The 14,473-nt window shown below is 44.6% G+C and overlaps 1 long non-coding RNA gene across 1 annotated transcript; it reads left to right on the top strand.

Annotated features, from left to right (window-relative positions):
* The first annotated feature begins 9,219 nt into the window (after positions 1–9,219).
* LOC106016794 (uncharacterized) lies at positions 9,220–14,045 on the top strand. Its single transcript, XR_001189756.3, has 3 exons — positions 9,220–9,634; positions 10,169–10,277; positions 12,131–14,045. It is a non-coding gene; the product is annotated as an uncharacterized lncRNA (long non-coding RNA).
* The last annotated feature ends 428 nt before the right edge of the window (positions 14,046–14,473 follow it).

Here is a 14,473-nt window from a genome sequence, read left to right as displayed (position 1 = left end):
AGTGGGTGGCTTGGGCTATGTTGCTCTGTTGGTGTCATGCTGCAGGAAGGTGTAGGCCCTTTTCTGACAGGAAGGTGGGCACTGCTGCCTTCTCTCTCTCTGCCTCACACGCACAGGTCACCAAGAGGTGCAGAGCTCTGTGTGCCATCCCTGGTTCGCTGCTTTCATCTTTGCATGGTACAGTACAGAGCTCACTACACTGCATAGGCAATGGTGCAGTCTGTGATCTCTTGTATCTCCTGAAAACACAGGCAGGAACTGGGTAAACAAAAGTTATAATGTTCTGTCATTATTTTTGCAACTCCAGGGTAAAACCTTCTCTTTCCAAAGCCACCAGAGTAAAAGGTGGGAAAGACCTGAAAGACCTCTTGGGTTACCCTCAGGACAGAGTGTGGGGTACAGGGCAGAACTGTCTGTCTCGTGTTTTGCTGCTTCCTCTTTAGTTGGTCTGAACCTGGGCTGGTTTACAACCTTTTATACAGAGCAAATTCCTGCTTCAAGGGAGCAGCCTTGACCATTAGGCTTTTACTATAGCAACAGTGAAAGGAAATGCAGCCTTTGTTCAGTCTGGTTTGAAAACTAGTACAGAGTAATTGTAATTCAGCTAGGGAGGGTTTGGAGGCCAACTACCAATGTGTTCATTCATTGCAGGAAGAGAGAATGACATCTTCTATAATAATGATTAAAGGAGCTGTTAATGCCTTTTTCAGATTTTCCTGTTACCGTAAAAGCAGGAGACACGGTTTTCTTTCTGAAATTTGCAACAAGAGAAATCACAAAGTTAAGGGGAAAAACTGATCTATCTACAATTGCAAGAGATAATACTGGGATTTATTGTGCTGAGGATCTGTGCAAGAGTTAGGCTGCTTGACAGGAAAAGATGCCTCTCCTATAAAGGCTACCTCAAGTAGCTGTCTCTGTCCTGTATCCATTGCTGGTAGCAGACAGCAACATCCTGAGCTCTGCCAGGTACTGTAGGACCTCTTTCTGGCACTGCTTCTTTCAGGACAACTGCAGCTTTCTCTCATACTCCCTACATCCTGTAATATGCCTTTATCACAGTATGTGTGGGACAACCTGGGCCAGTCCCAGACAACATTGGTTCATGAAAGGCAAGTCCTGCCTGACCAACCTCATCTCCTTCTATGACCAGGTGACCCACCTGGTGTAAAAGACTGTTGACATACTCTATCTAGACTTCAGCAAAGCCTTTGACACAGTCTCCCACAGTATTCTCCATAAGAAGCTCTCAGCCCGTGGCTTGCACAGGTACACACTTTGCTGGGTTAAAAACTGGCTGGATGGCCAGTCCAAGAGAGTGGTGGTGAATGGAGTGAAATCCAGCTGGTGACCAGTCACCAGTGGTGTTACCCAGGGGTTGGTGTTGGGGTCCTTCATCTTCAATATCTTTATTGATTTGGATGAGGGAATTGAGTGCACCCTCAGTAAGTTTGCAGATGACACCAAGTTGAGGAGAAGTGTCCATCTGCTGGAGGGTAGGAAGGCCCTGCAGAGGGACCTGGACAGGATGGATTGATGGGCAGAGGCCAATGCAATGAGGTTCAGCATGGCTAAGTGCTGGGTCCTGCACTTTGGTCACAACAACCCTATGCAACGCTACAGGCTCGGGGAAGAGTAGCTAAAAAGCTGTGCAGAGGAAAAGGATCTGGGGGTGTTGATCAATGCTCTCCTGAGCATGAGCCAACAGTGTGCCCAGATGGCCAAAAAGGCCAACGGCATCCTGGCTTGTATCAGGAATAATGCAGCCAGCAGGAGCAGGGAGGTGATCGTCCCCCTGTACTCTGCTCTGGTGAGGCTGTGCCTCGAGTACTGTGTTCAGCTTTGGGCCCCAAATAATTATATAAACCTGATTGTCTTTAATTTGTCCTTTTCTTTCTGGAACATTACAGCCAGATGGAAGCTCTGGTCACAGTTCTTCAGTTAGCTGCCTTCTGTATGAAGCCTCGCAGTGTTGCACACCTGTCAGCTCACTTGATCACTCATGTGAGATTGTGTGAGTCCAGTGATGGGTGCAGCTGGCACATCAGACCACAGCCTGAGAAGAGCCAGTGCCTAGGAAAATCTAGCATGTTGGATCACAGCAGAGATCCAACAGAGGGGTTGTCGTAGACAGAAAACAGGACCAAACAGGCCAGACTATCATGTGATGGAAAGATGACAATGCTGGGCTTCCTGTTAGGGAAGATGTCATCTAGCAAGGTGACTTGCAGAGATGGGACTCCACCAGATGGTGTGTTTCAGCTTGCCTCTGCAATGTCTTGCTTTGGGAATCCACATGCCAGAGTCACCTGGTTGGTACTGCAGGAAATGGGGGTCTCTCTCACTGCATTTAGCACATGGGTTCTTGAAGGTTATCTGGCAAGTATGTGAATGCGGAGCTGGAAGGGGTCTGGGCTGGGTCTGACCTAGTGTGTCTTGGTCTTGATAGCTCTGCAATGAGCCCTTTCTAGAGATTTAGGCTACGGTGCTACTGTAGGCTATACCACCTCTGCTGCTTTGGACTGTGCTGTCTGAGCTGGGCTGCTGTGCTGGCTGCAGCTAGCATCAAATGTGCAAGGCCAGTGTAAAGGAGAGAGAAAAGCGCTAGCAGAACGCTTCTGGCAGCAGAAGGCAAGGCATATGGACTTAGCCCTGATGCACCCTGGAAGTGTCTTTACTGGCAGTAAAGTGGGGCACAGATCCCAAAGGCCAGTCTTTTTACTCTTGGAGTGTATTTCAGGTAGATGCAAGAGGGACTTGAATGTGCAATGTCATCTATAAGTGACCAATGCAGATAGGAACTAATAACTCTGTTAGCATAGAACTGCCATAATGAAGTGTCAAATTCTTCACAAAACCAAATTCTAATAAAAAGACCCAAGATTAAAAGCAGGGTAGATTCTAAAATGATGGAAACAGGGAGGAATGAGAGAATGCACGATTGATCATTCGCACCAGTACTGTCTGTTTCTATTTAGAAATATGAAAAACAGATTAATGAATAAATGATTCAGTGTCAAAAAGGGGTTCAGGGAGAGTAAGCGTATTTAAGTCTTGTGGCTGTGACTATGAAAACCTCAACACTTTCTGGAGCTGGGAAGAAACTGAGCATTGGGAGAGGGGCTGAGTGGCTGTTACCAAGCCCCAGAAAAGACAAGGCAGGGAAGGGGGTGTACCAGATTTTAATTCCATGACAGTGAATGGCTATTGAAGATGTGGTCTCTCAAGGCATTCCGAAGGCAGTGCCAAAGTAAGAGATAACCAGCTGCATCACCTGCTAGGTCAAAATTCAAGTTTTGCAGCTCAGCCATTAACCATGAAGACACGTCATAAAGAAGACGCTGCACAGACACTGCTACATCTGGAAGGAATTTGTGTTCATGATGAAACCTGTGTAGGTGTTCCGGCTTTTCTTTACTGTGTAGCTTTTCCTTGCTTCACCCTGAATCAGCTCCCAGGAAATCAGAAAGTGCATTGCAGAATACTAGAGAAAAGAAACCAAGGTGTGAGGCAGAACTTGTTCTCCAAGTTTGACTTTTGAGTCTGAGGTTTATGATAGGAACTGGTAAAAGATGTAGAAACAAGCTTAAGGAGACACTTTGATGGAATGTTTTGTTTCCTAGAATAACAATTATCAGCATTTCTCAGCATACAGCATAAATTTGCATGTCTAACTGTGTTGGTCAACTCTTGTATTGAGTATTTGTGAGCATCTGTGTGTTTGTGCTTCTGAACAGAAGACCAGAAGTCTGGGAAGATCCACACTTTAGTTTGAACACTAGTTTCTCTAGTTATCTACTGATTTCACAAAGTGTCCCAGTCATACAGCTCTTGGGAAATGTATTTCAGTTGCCTGTAAATTCATTTCTAAAGTTTCAGCAATGCCTTTTTCTTTAACCTTCTGAGTTTCAAAATGCAACTTTTGTGATTCATGAAGAGGGTGTGTGTGTTTGTGTGTGAGATACTTTCTGTCCCTACAAGTGCACATATAATCTTGTCTGAGAACATCTCAATTTATCCATTATTCATCTAGGCACACTCATGTAATTCTGGCAATGCATGAGTAACATTCATGCGTATTATTGTGTAGGGGGACAGAACTGGAGGCAGAAAGTTTAGGTTTTGCTCCTTTACCTGGTATTGGTCAAATGCATGACATTAAGAAAGTTACTTGACCTCTTCGTGGATTATTTTACCAAAAAACAAAGTGTGCATAAGGAAAATAGTCCATTTACATATCCAACCTGAATGATTCAAAGATTCTATGAAAATTGTCCATTTATGTGTCTGCTGCAGATTTAAATTCAGGTAGAAGCATGGTCAAAAGAGTCTGAGAGGAAATGTACAAAGTAATTGAGAGTTTGGTGTCCAAATCACAAGTAGGCATTTGATAAAGGTCTGTTCAGAAAAGTCCTTTTAAAAATCCCACAAACGGCATAGAACCAAAGCACTTGTTTGCTACTTGTATTAATGTACTGAGTGTGTAAAAAATCATTCTCCAGTAGTACAATGTGTTGTTGTTGTGTGGGGTACTTGTACATCTTTCCACTTCATCCATGCCATTAGGTGATAGAACCACCCAGTGAATACATAATGTATCCTAATTTGGTTAGGGAGATAATGCTTCATTTTGTGTATTCACGCACACTTTTCTCTAATTGCTGTGGAAAATGCTATATAAAGTTATTTGAAATGTTTTAAGTATGATCAAATAATTTGTAGAAACGTGATATACTGAAGTGGGGATCTTGTCTATATTTAACTGATCAGCTGTTGCATCTCTTCAACTTGTATCAGGCTGATGTAGTGTTCCTCTGGCATAGATTTTGCATGTCTGATCTCTTCCTAGCTGTGAGTGAGCTAATGGCATTGCTGTTCACACGTTCCTGTGCATGTATTGCAACATCTTCCCATACATATGATTAAAAGGCAAAATTTAATTTTGCAGAAATTAATTGTGCTAGCAAAATGTTTTTTGTTTTTGTTTTTTTTTTTTTTTTTAATGCTCTGGAGAATGTCCTGTCAGTTTGACAGATGAAGGTAATGCAACAAAGTGAATTTTGTTGACAAAATAATTTCAGGGTGTTGATAAAAATGTGTTTTGTCTTCAGAGTGAAAAATACCAGACTGACAAATACTATTGTCCTTAGAAGTGTTTTTTCAGCTGTCAGTCAATTATTCCCTTTTTTAAGGCAGCCAATGATAGTTCTTCATATCTGAAAAAGCCTTCATAAAAGATAGCATAAAGCTCTGAAGGACAAAATAATTAAACTTTGATTTGTTGCTTTCAAACTGAAAGCAGCTTTGTTACTTTGATAAACAATGATTGGTTGCCTGCAAAGTGGAAACAGGTGGCAAGTGGTTTGATGCAGATTTGACATGCATTGTAGAGAAGAGAGGGTGGATTCAGAGCTGGGTTTCTTGAAACAGCTGTTGAAAAACTTATTGTTAGACTATTTGAATATGATGCAAACTTCTAAACTATCTTTCCTGCAAATTTCACAAGCCATTTGAATATTCTTAAGTCTCATTTCTTCTTTCACTTACTTTGCACCATTTGAGAAGGTGTGGATGTGTGCTCAACGTGTTTGCCCACTGATGCAAGGCATGGGCTGGGGGCGACCTGCGGTGGAGCGTGCTGAGGTCAGGGCTCAGAGGAGGTGCAGGGTCGGGAGCTGCTGCAGGTGCCTCTCACGGCTGCTTTACTCAGGCCAGGAGAGGGCCATGGCTGGCTGCAGCGTGGAGCCCGGCAGGCTCACCTGGCTACTGAGCGGAGTTGGGTGGGCTGAGGCAGCTGGCAGGCCTGGGCCCAGCAGCCAAGAGCAGCATGTACTGGTGGCAGGAGGGCCTGGAGACGGTGGGCATATTTGCTCCTGCATCCCTTTCACGTGTTTGGCTCTAGCAGCTGGTTCACCTGGTTACTGTCTGTGGTGCTGGCATTGTTTCACACCAGGTTAGATACGAGCCTGTCCCTTGCCATGCCAGATTACAAGGTGGACTCTTCCCATGGTTGCCAGAAGGTCCTGGGGTTTCATCTTCCTTGTTTGTAGGACAGAAACCTTTGCCAGGATGACAGACCAGAGGCCACTGTCTCCTTGCACATTGGGGCAGGATACATGGAGGCCTCCTTGCTCTCTGCTGTTCAAGATGCTGAAAAGCTGCAAAAACAGCTAGTGAGGTTTCAACAACATGCTGCAGTGGAGGCAGTGCTCTGAAGCTGCTTTGTTTCACAGTTTGTAGATGTCAAGACTGTGTGCATCAGTATTTCATGTGATGACCAGTTGACATCCACAAAAAAAAATGCCTCTGGAAAGTAAGCAAATAGAAATGCTTACAACTGCTGGCACCACCAGGCTTCTGGTTCAATCTTAATAATACGTACATAGAAAAAAAGCTGTGTTCTTTCAGTAACTCTCAGGAACACTATGCCCTTTATCATGACAGCTACATCAGATCAAGCCCAGAAAACCACTGCTGGGTCTGAGGAGGGTTTAGGTTTTGGTCACTGGACCAAAGTCCTGCCTGGTGCAGTCCAAAGAGAAGTTGGCAAGTTGCAGTAGGAGTAACTAGAGTCAGTATATTTTTGGTCACTAAGTGCATGAGGCTGTTTCTCCTGGATATTGTTTTGGACAAGGATCTCTTGGGCTCTCTAGCTGTTTTGCTGCTTCCCAGGAGAGTGGCGTTCTAAATTTTTTTCTGATTTCTTATTGGGGTACTGGGTTCAACATTTCATACTCCTTTTTCCTCTGCAGCACTGGAAAGGAAGGAGCAAAACCTTGTGTCATGCATGAACTGGACTCTATTGGGATTTTTGAGGAAGCTTGAACTCAAGGAGATGGTCTTGTGATGAGATAATGATGCTTCATTTCCAGGGTTCTATTTTTTCTTTCTTTATCAATACTGGCATGACTAATTACAGTAAAGCATAAATGACCTTGTTGTAACAGCTAATCTTAGACAAATGAGTGTGCCACTCCCGCAAGTCACTGGGATGACACTTAGTGTAATAGCTCCTTAATATGTGGAACATCTGTTCTTCTCTTTTGAAATAATCAATGACTCTTCCTTATTACCTTCGCTTACCGGTGTCAATGTGAGCCAGCCATCCCTGAGATAACATTTAAACTTTTTCACTTCTGGCTGGATGGGGTTTTGGAACCACTGATGAAAAAATAAGCAATCAAAACTATAAATCATCTGAAATCTCAGTTACAATGAATGTGTAATAATTAACTATTGGTAGGTAATGGCACTGGCTAAGAAACTAACAAAGCACACATTCTGTTTTGGAAATAGAGTAACAAGGATGCTAGTGGCATCAATTATGTCTTCAGTACGGCTTTTAAGGGGGCAGAACTGGCTGTCTGCATAAATAGCTGCTATTATTGCAGCAGTGCAGAGGCTACTCTAACAACATTTCCAGTGCTACAAGAGTGGGCTTCCAGAGGCCCTGGAGGGCAGTGAGCTCTGGTTGTCTCCCTGCTAAAGAACACTGCTTCTCTGAAAGTCCAGTGCTGTCTGCCCAGGTGCTGGGTGCCAGGGACGCTGTCACAGGCAGAATGTGCCTAGGGTGACAGAGATGCATTTGGTTCTTTAGGCCTAAACAAATTTCTCCAGCTTGGTTCAGGAGGGCAGGGAAATATAGGGTGCAGCCATTCCCTGGGAGCTGGGATATCTGATTATTATTTACTAACTGAATTCCAACAAGCCATGCTTTTGCCTTCCCTGCTATCTGTCTTTAGCAGGCAGATAGTGGTGTGGCTTCTCCCTGTCGGGGTATGGAGAAGAGGGAGAATCAATGCACATCTACTAATCAGCCTTCAGTTCACATCTGCCTTTTTGACTGTTTGGTCTCATGGTACAATCACAACAATGCTAGAATAACACCTTAAAACCAATCATTTTTATGGGAACACACATAGTATAAAAGGTCTGACTGTCTGTGCACACATATACCATCAGTGGCTATTACCCAATAAAGCTGTCAGACAGAGAAACATCACAACAAGTCCTTGAACAATATCCCCTGAAGTTTAAACAGAGAAAAAGCTCCTCACCATTCATTTCTCATAAAAATAAAGAAAAGAGGATCAATACAAGTTGAATGAATGAATCAAGGTTGCTTCCTATAGGCAAGGAAAGAAATAGGGTTTGTGACCACAGGTCCTGTTTTTGGGAGATCAGCCTACTGGCCATGCAAATCACCCTGACAGACTTGGCAAGAGCCCTCAGCTGCTAATGGCAGTGTTGACTGCATGCATCATCTTCTCCCAGGATTTGAATTTTATTCTGGAGAAAAGCAGGAGCCCAGGTTGCTTTCCAAGAGCTGACAGGCCAGGGACCACCAGACAGCCCTTTTCTCTCTGCTACCTCCACAGCGAGAACATAGTTTTGACATAATGACAAACTTGGAATACTGAGCAGAGTGTAAACAAGCTACTAAGCTGCAGTGGTGCTCTTGCGTCTGTAAATGCTGTCAGAGCCCTCCTCCACTCAGCACAGTGCATGGGACACAAGGTCTGGGGTTCATGGCTGGCAAGAATCCACGCTGTATCCAATAGATACAATGCAGTTTTTTACCTCTCCAGATATGGAAAGGCCTGAAAACTTCAGGGAAAGTCCCAGAGCCCAGCCAGGATGAGGGGAACCACCAGGCACCATGGAGCATTGGGCCGTGGTTGGGGCTTGTTCCTACTTACATAAGCAGCACTTCTCTAGTAACGGTTTCCCAGAATATCAAAGGTTTAATTTCTTTAGGTGTACCTGCAAATCCAGGATGCCTCTGTGTGAATTTCATAGGACTCTGTCCCTGCAAACAGACTCCTTTGGTTTTAAAGCTAGACGGGCCCAGAACCTGCTCTGTGCTCTCTCTCCCTTTATATTTGTATCACTGTTCAATTACAACAAGGTGCTGCTGAGAAGAGATAAAAAGAAGCTTGGAAGTCTGTTTCTGTGAAAGTGTGAATTTATTTTTAAATCTCTTGAATTATTTACTTTAACTGCTTTTTTTTTTTTTTTCTTTTTTTTTCTTTTTTTTTCTTTTGACAGGTGAATATGTTTATGACTGCTTCTCTTTCCCAAAGTAACACTTGGCATGAAGGGAATTAATTGTATACAGAGTAAATGCAGCTTGTTTTAATTTTCAAGACAAGCTCCAGCTTTGCTGAAATTTCAGAAGGAAATTAGTGTTTTATAAATTAAATTCTGCCTTGTGTGCTTTCTTTTTAAAGAGGGTTTGGCATTTGGAAAGGCAGCTGGGACAAAACAAACGTTAGATGAGGGAAACTTCTTTTTAAGGATGTATTCTTTCAGTTATCTGTAGAGAGCTGTGAGAGATCAGTGTGGCAGTCCATCAGCTGTATGCAGGGAGGCTCCAGCAGTGTACCAATACCTTTGGCAGGAATTGGTTTTAGTAGCAAATTACTGGTTTGTGGCATGAGCTGCTGCTTTGAACTGACAGGATGATTAAACTTGTTGCTCCTTTCTGTGAGACAGCACATGCCCAGCACACTAGCCAGAAAGCCTTGTAATGCTTCAAAGCAGTTTAGATACTGATACCATCAAAGCTTAGCTGAAAAGGATCCTGCACAGCCATGTCCATGCAGTCTGTGCAGGTGCACTGCCAGCAGAACAGGTGAGGCTGTGGTTCCTGGGAAAATCAAACTACCATCAACATATAAACTAGCCCAATTTGTTGTTCCATTGAGGCTATACTTACCACTTCTGTTCCTCCCTCCAAGGTAAGGTTGAAATGATCTTACCTTAACTCTTGTGGTACAAGAAGCCACAGGAGTACAACTATGGGGCTGGATACGTGCAGCAGTCTGGCTGTTCAGAGTGGAGGAAATGCCACACTGCTTGCTGTTCAGCAGAGAGATTGGACATGAGAGCTGTGGCTGTGGCAGCTGCTTCCAGCCCTCAATAACTTGGTCCTGCAGGTAGCGAACATGGAAAGGGTCAGAGCTAGTATAACTCTCTGTCCATCAAGTCCATTTTCCATTCCTGGAATAAAAACTAATACAAATTGCTTTGGCAGAGAGTAATCCTTTCAGCTTCCAGTGCCGCTTATAGGCTGTATTGACTCTCACAGCTTAGCAGAGAGCAGATCTTTTTTAAATGTGGCCTTCCAACTTTTGTAGTATTTACTGTACAAGTACTTATGTTCTAGATTCCAACTGATGCATTTAAATCCGATGGAGATGACCATGGAAGGATCTCTGCTGCAATGAGAGTGCTTTTTATGTCCACTGCCAGTGAAGCACCCTGTGCCAAGCTGGGTGAGTTGCAGTATTATCCATGTTTCTTTTCATCTACATTGTTTTGTCCTTTTTTAACAAAAGGACTATAGGTTAGTGTGCTTGAGTGAATTTATTGCTCTAGGTCTGGTTCTGAGGAGCAATGACCACTGGGCGCCCTGTTATCTTTTAACTCATGAGAGTATGAAACAGTCATCTCATGTTTCCTGTAGCTTATGGCCCATATCTGACGGTGGGATGTAAAATTAGTTTATGATTTAGAAGTAGAAAAGGTTAACTCTAAATAATAACAGAGTTCAAATGCAGAATAGTAATGTTGCTTTTGTTTGTATGGGTTCTATGTAATTCTGGCTCCTTCCCCAAAGGATTCAGTGTAACTCAGTGAGAAAATTGCGTTCACATCCCTTGGGCTGCTCTGCCATGACTGAACTAGAATTAGGGGCAATGTAAGAAGTGGTTTTATAGAAAGTCTGGATGTCTGCCTGCTAGGGGGAAGCACTTGGTGCCGGGCTGTACTGCTCCTTTATAGGACACAGGTGGGACAACAGTAGGCTTGTGAAAAGAAATGAGGAAACAGCTGCATGCTCTTGAAGCCATAATGCTGCACTGATGTTGTAAGGGGGACATAGTAAACAGAGGCCTCTGCTTGCTGTTCCTGCCCCTGGGATGGGATGTTTGCTGTGAGCTACTGGGAAGAGCAGCTGATCAGATGGCTTCTTGCTCAGATCAGGAAGTTGTAAGTGTGTTGTTGGCTTGTTGATGGCAACTTTACTTCCCTAGGGCTGCTCAGCATCCAGTGCCATGGGCTGAGGTCTCCCAGAAGGGAAGAGTATCATTGGCTTGGCATCTTCCCCAGAAGATGCCCATTGCTTCTGTCTCCATCATTAGCCTTGAGGTGTTTGCTAAGCCCCAAAACTTCCTGGAGCAGTCCTATGAACACATGCACACCAAGGTGTGACTTTGCCCATCCCACACATGGTTCAGAGCATCACAGTAGGATCCTGTACACAAGCAAGGTGCTTTGCCTTGTCCTCCTGTGAGTGCTGCATGGCAGGCAGCTGCAAGAAGGCTTCCTGAAACTGGGACAGACTTAGCTCCTGGTCTTGGGGAAGAGAGAGATTAAAACTACAAAATAACTGTGTCAGTGCCCATGAAGGGTCTTTGGGAAGGGCTTCTGAGTGAGAAGGACCATTAGGTTCATCTCTCTGTAAAAGTGGTGCTTCCTGGGGTGTGCTGCAGAGCTTACTGCTGTGCTGCAGAGCTTAGTGCTTGCTAAGATTGCATGATGCCCAGCAGCAGCAGAAGCATTTGGGAGTGTGGGCATGCAAAGGAGCTGGGTTGTTATTTGGTGCTGGCATTTCAGACACAACTAAGCCATTTTGATGGAACAGACAGAATCTGACAGTTTTACTATTCAATTGTTTCTTATAGATTTTGAATAAAAATAAATTGGCTTCTCTTAAAAACACAAACTGCAGAAAAGCTTTTGTAAACAGAAGTGAGTGGTCTCTGAAGCATGGCAGATAGCTCTATATGCACAGCCAGATAACAAGGACTTCAATGGCAAGTGCAGAGTGGGCTCGACTGAAAAGCAAATGCCTCTTCCCATCTTTAGCTTTGCCTTGAGAGACTTGTGGAAAGAAATGCACAGGAGGAAATGCAGGAGGTTTTAGAGTCTGAGCATCCCTCCAGAAGGCTGGCACAGCATCAACACCATCAGAAAAGCACTGCAGAGAGCACACTGCTGGCACTGATGAGCTCTTGCCAAGTGCTTCCCTGCCTAAGTGGCAGGGTGCTTCTCACTTTCATTGCTTCTCACTTTCATCCTGACGATGTGACACTGGTGCATTATCCGCTTGTTGTTTCTGTTGCAGTGCATGCAAGGGGATGAGTGAGATCAAGTGCGGATGCTGCCCAAGCATTCTGGGAGACATGGTTCCTGCCCTGAAGAACTGATGGTCTCGGGGGATACTGCAAGGAACAGTCAAGGAGTAGCATCACCTGTTTAATAGTGATCAGTTCCTTCACCCTTCTGAGGCTGGTTCTTTGTTCCTGTGGATGCCTGTTCCAGAGCTGCTGCCACCTTCTGAGAAGGGGCATGGACCACACAGTGGCAGATTTTCTCTGGAGGGGCTGCCTGGGAGTAGCTGACATTCCTGGGGACTGCCAGTGATAGATTTACTTTTTCTAAGGTGCAGATATTGGTGGCAGAGAGTCTGTTTTGATGCTTCCTGGACCCATGCCACCTTTGTGAGACCACCTTCCACAGAGGCTGCAAGGCATTTGGGAAGCTGCAAATCTAAAGCCGCCACAATGAGTTCAGTTTGCATGTAGAAGGAATTGCTGGCCTAGGAGGTTTATCTGCAGCTTTTGGAAATCCCAGGCCTGTTCCTCTTCCTCTTCAGGCAGCATCCTGCTGATGTCTGCTCTGTAGGACTGGTGGCTCTTGCAGATTGCCAAGGCCGGTTGTTGGTGGCAGATGCTGTGCCCAAGCTGTGGCTGGCAGTGGGTGCTGGGGAAGGACAGGGTGATGGTCAGGCCCCAAGGCAAGTTTGCCTGTGAGGGAAGGATTTGGGTGCATGTCCTCAGGAGCCGCTTACTGGCAGACCATTCTTAGGGAATTAACCTTGGTGCAGACAGAAAAGCCATGAGTGTAACTGTCTTGCTGTTAAAGGAGGGCTCACCTAGGTGAATGCCTTGCCATGGCCCCAGGGTGGGAGGAGAGAGCTTGGTGAGGCCAGGCAGCCCCAACACTTCTGCAGGCATCTCTTGGGAATGCTTGTGTTGTGGTATGCAGGCTCCATAACTTTAAGCATGCTTTTGAGAGGAAGAGTTCTGTGACAAGGACTGAAATGTCACCCTGACTGTTCAGTTCTGGGAGCTGCACTTCTCTGACCACAAGCATTTGCTAGGGCCAGGACTGGTAGGCATGTGGCAGCTGATGTCCTGGCGTTCCTCCTGCTTTCCTTAGTGCCTTCATTAGTCTGGGAGGCTGGAGCCTGGCAGTTCTCTGTCTCTTTGCACCTTTTAGCTTTGCTCCTAAGGATTGGTATGTGCTGGGCTGTCTGTTTATTGGCTGGAGTTCGCTAATGGAGGTATAAGCATTCTGGATTCTTTGTAGGACTTTGTTTGCAAATGTCCTGGAATACAGGTGCAAATGGCTGTAAGGAAAATGCCTTTCATCATTCAAGATAAAGAACATCCTAAAGCCTTGGAGACGTCACTTCATTCAGGAATTAAATTGCAAGAGCCATCTGGTGTCACATAAGTTTCATTTAATAGGTCATTCACTTAAATAAAGTTTCTGTAGAAATCAATATCTCCTTCTCTTGCAATTGACAGCTCAAGACATTGAAAATGGCATTTTTCACATAAGATTTATTTAATTTTAGTAAGAAGAATCCCTCCCACGCCCTCTACTTGGTCTAGGCAGCTCTGGTACAAGGTTAAGAGTCTGCTGAGGTGGAAACCTGCCCTGTCCTTTCCCATGGGTATAACGTGAAGTCATTTCAGCACAGGCTTGCCAATCTGATGTGCGGTCAAGACGACATTTTCACAGGGCTGTATCAGACGTCTGTTCACAGCTCACTGGAGGAAACAGGGACAAGTGCATTCTCTCTTATGCATGAATTTGGCAGGGCAGAATTACTCACTATATAGCAGAACTGGACTTTCTGTAGAGGCAGGTATCTGTGTGCTATTGTGTGCTATGAAGAGTGGAGACTTCAAAAAGGATACTCCTGTGTCCAGGGCAAGTGCATCTTATATCTTCAGAACCCCTAATGAAAATGGGACACATTTTCTGAGTTTTATTTATTTATTTATTTTTCAGTCTGATAGTATCCCATGGGAAAGGGAGGAGACTGGCAGCTTTCTATATTATTTCCCAGGAGAACTGTGTGTAGGAAATGAGAGCTGTTGTTATTCCTACCATAGTAAAATAATTGTTTCTGAATGCTTGCTCTTTCTCCCACTTGCTTTTCAGTCTTAAGCAATTTCTGATGTTGACACGCCATCTCCAGTCACATTTGTCTTGTTGTGTGGCATGACTGATGCAATTACAGCTGACATTGTCACAGCATTTTGCACAAATGACTTCAATTGTAGACTAGCAGATGACCCCTGAGATGAGCATCAGGAGTCATCAATGCACTGAACTTCTACCACAGGAAAGAGTTGCTGGCTCTCAGAGTAATGTGTGGCCAGTGCCAAATATC

This window comes from Anas platyrhynchos, chromosome 15, assembly GCF_047663525.1.
Source record: "Anas platyrhynchos isolate ZD024472 breed Pekin duck chromosome 15, IASCAAS_PekinDuck_T2T, whole genome shotgun sequence".
NCBI classification, from domain to species: Eukaryota; Metazoa; Chordata; class Aves; order Anseriformes; family Anatidae; genus Anas; species Anas platyrhynchos.
The sequence above is the reverse complement of the archived record's forward strand: the minus strand, read 5'-3'. Positions and strand labels throughout refer to the sequence as shown.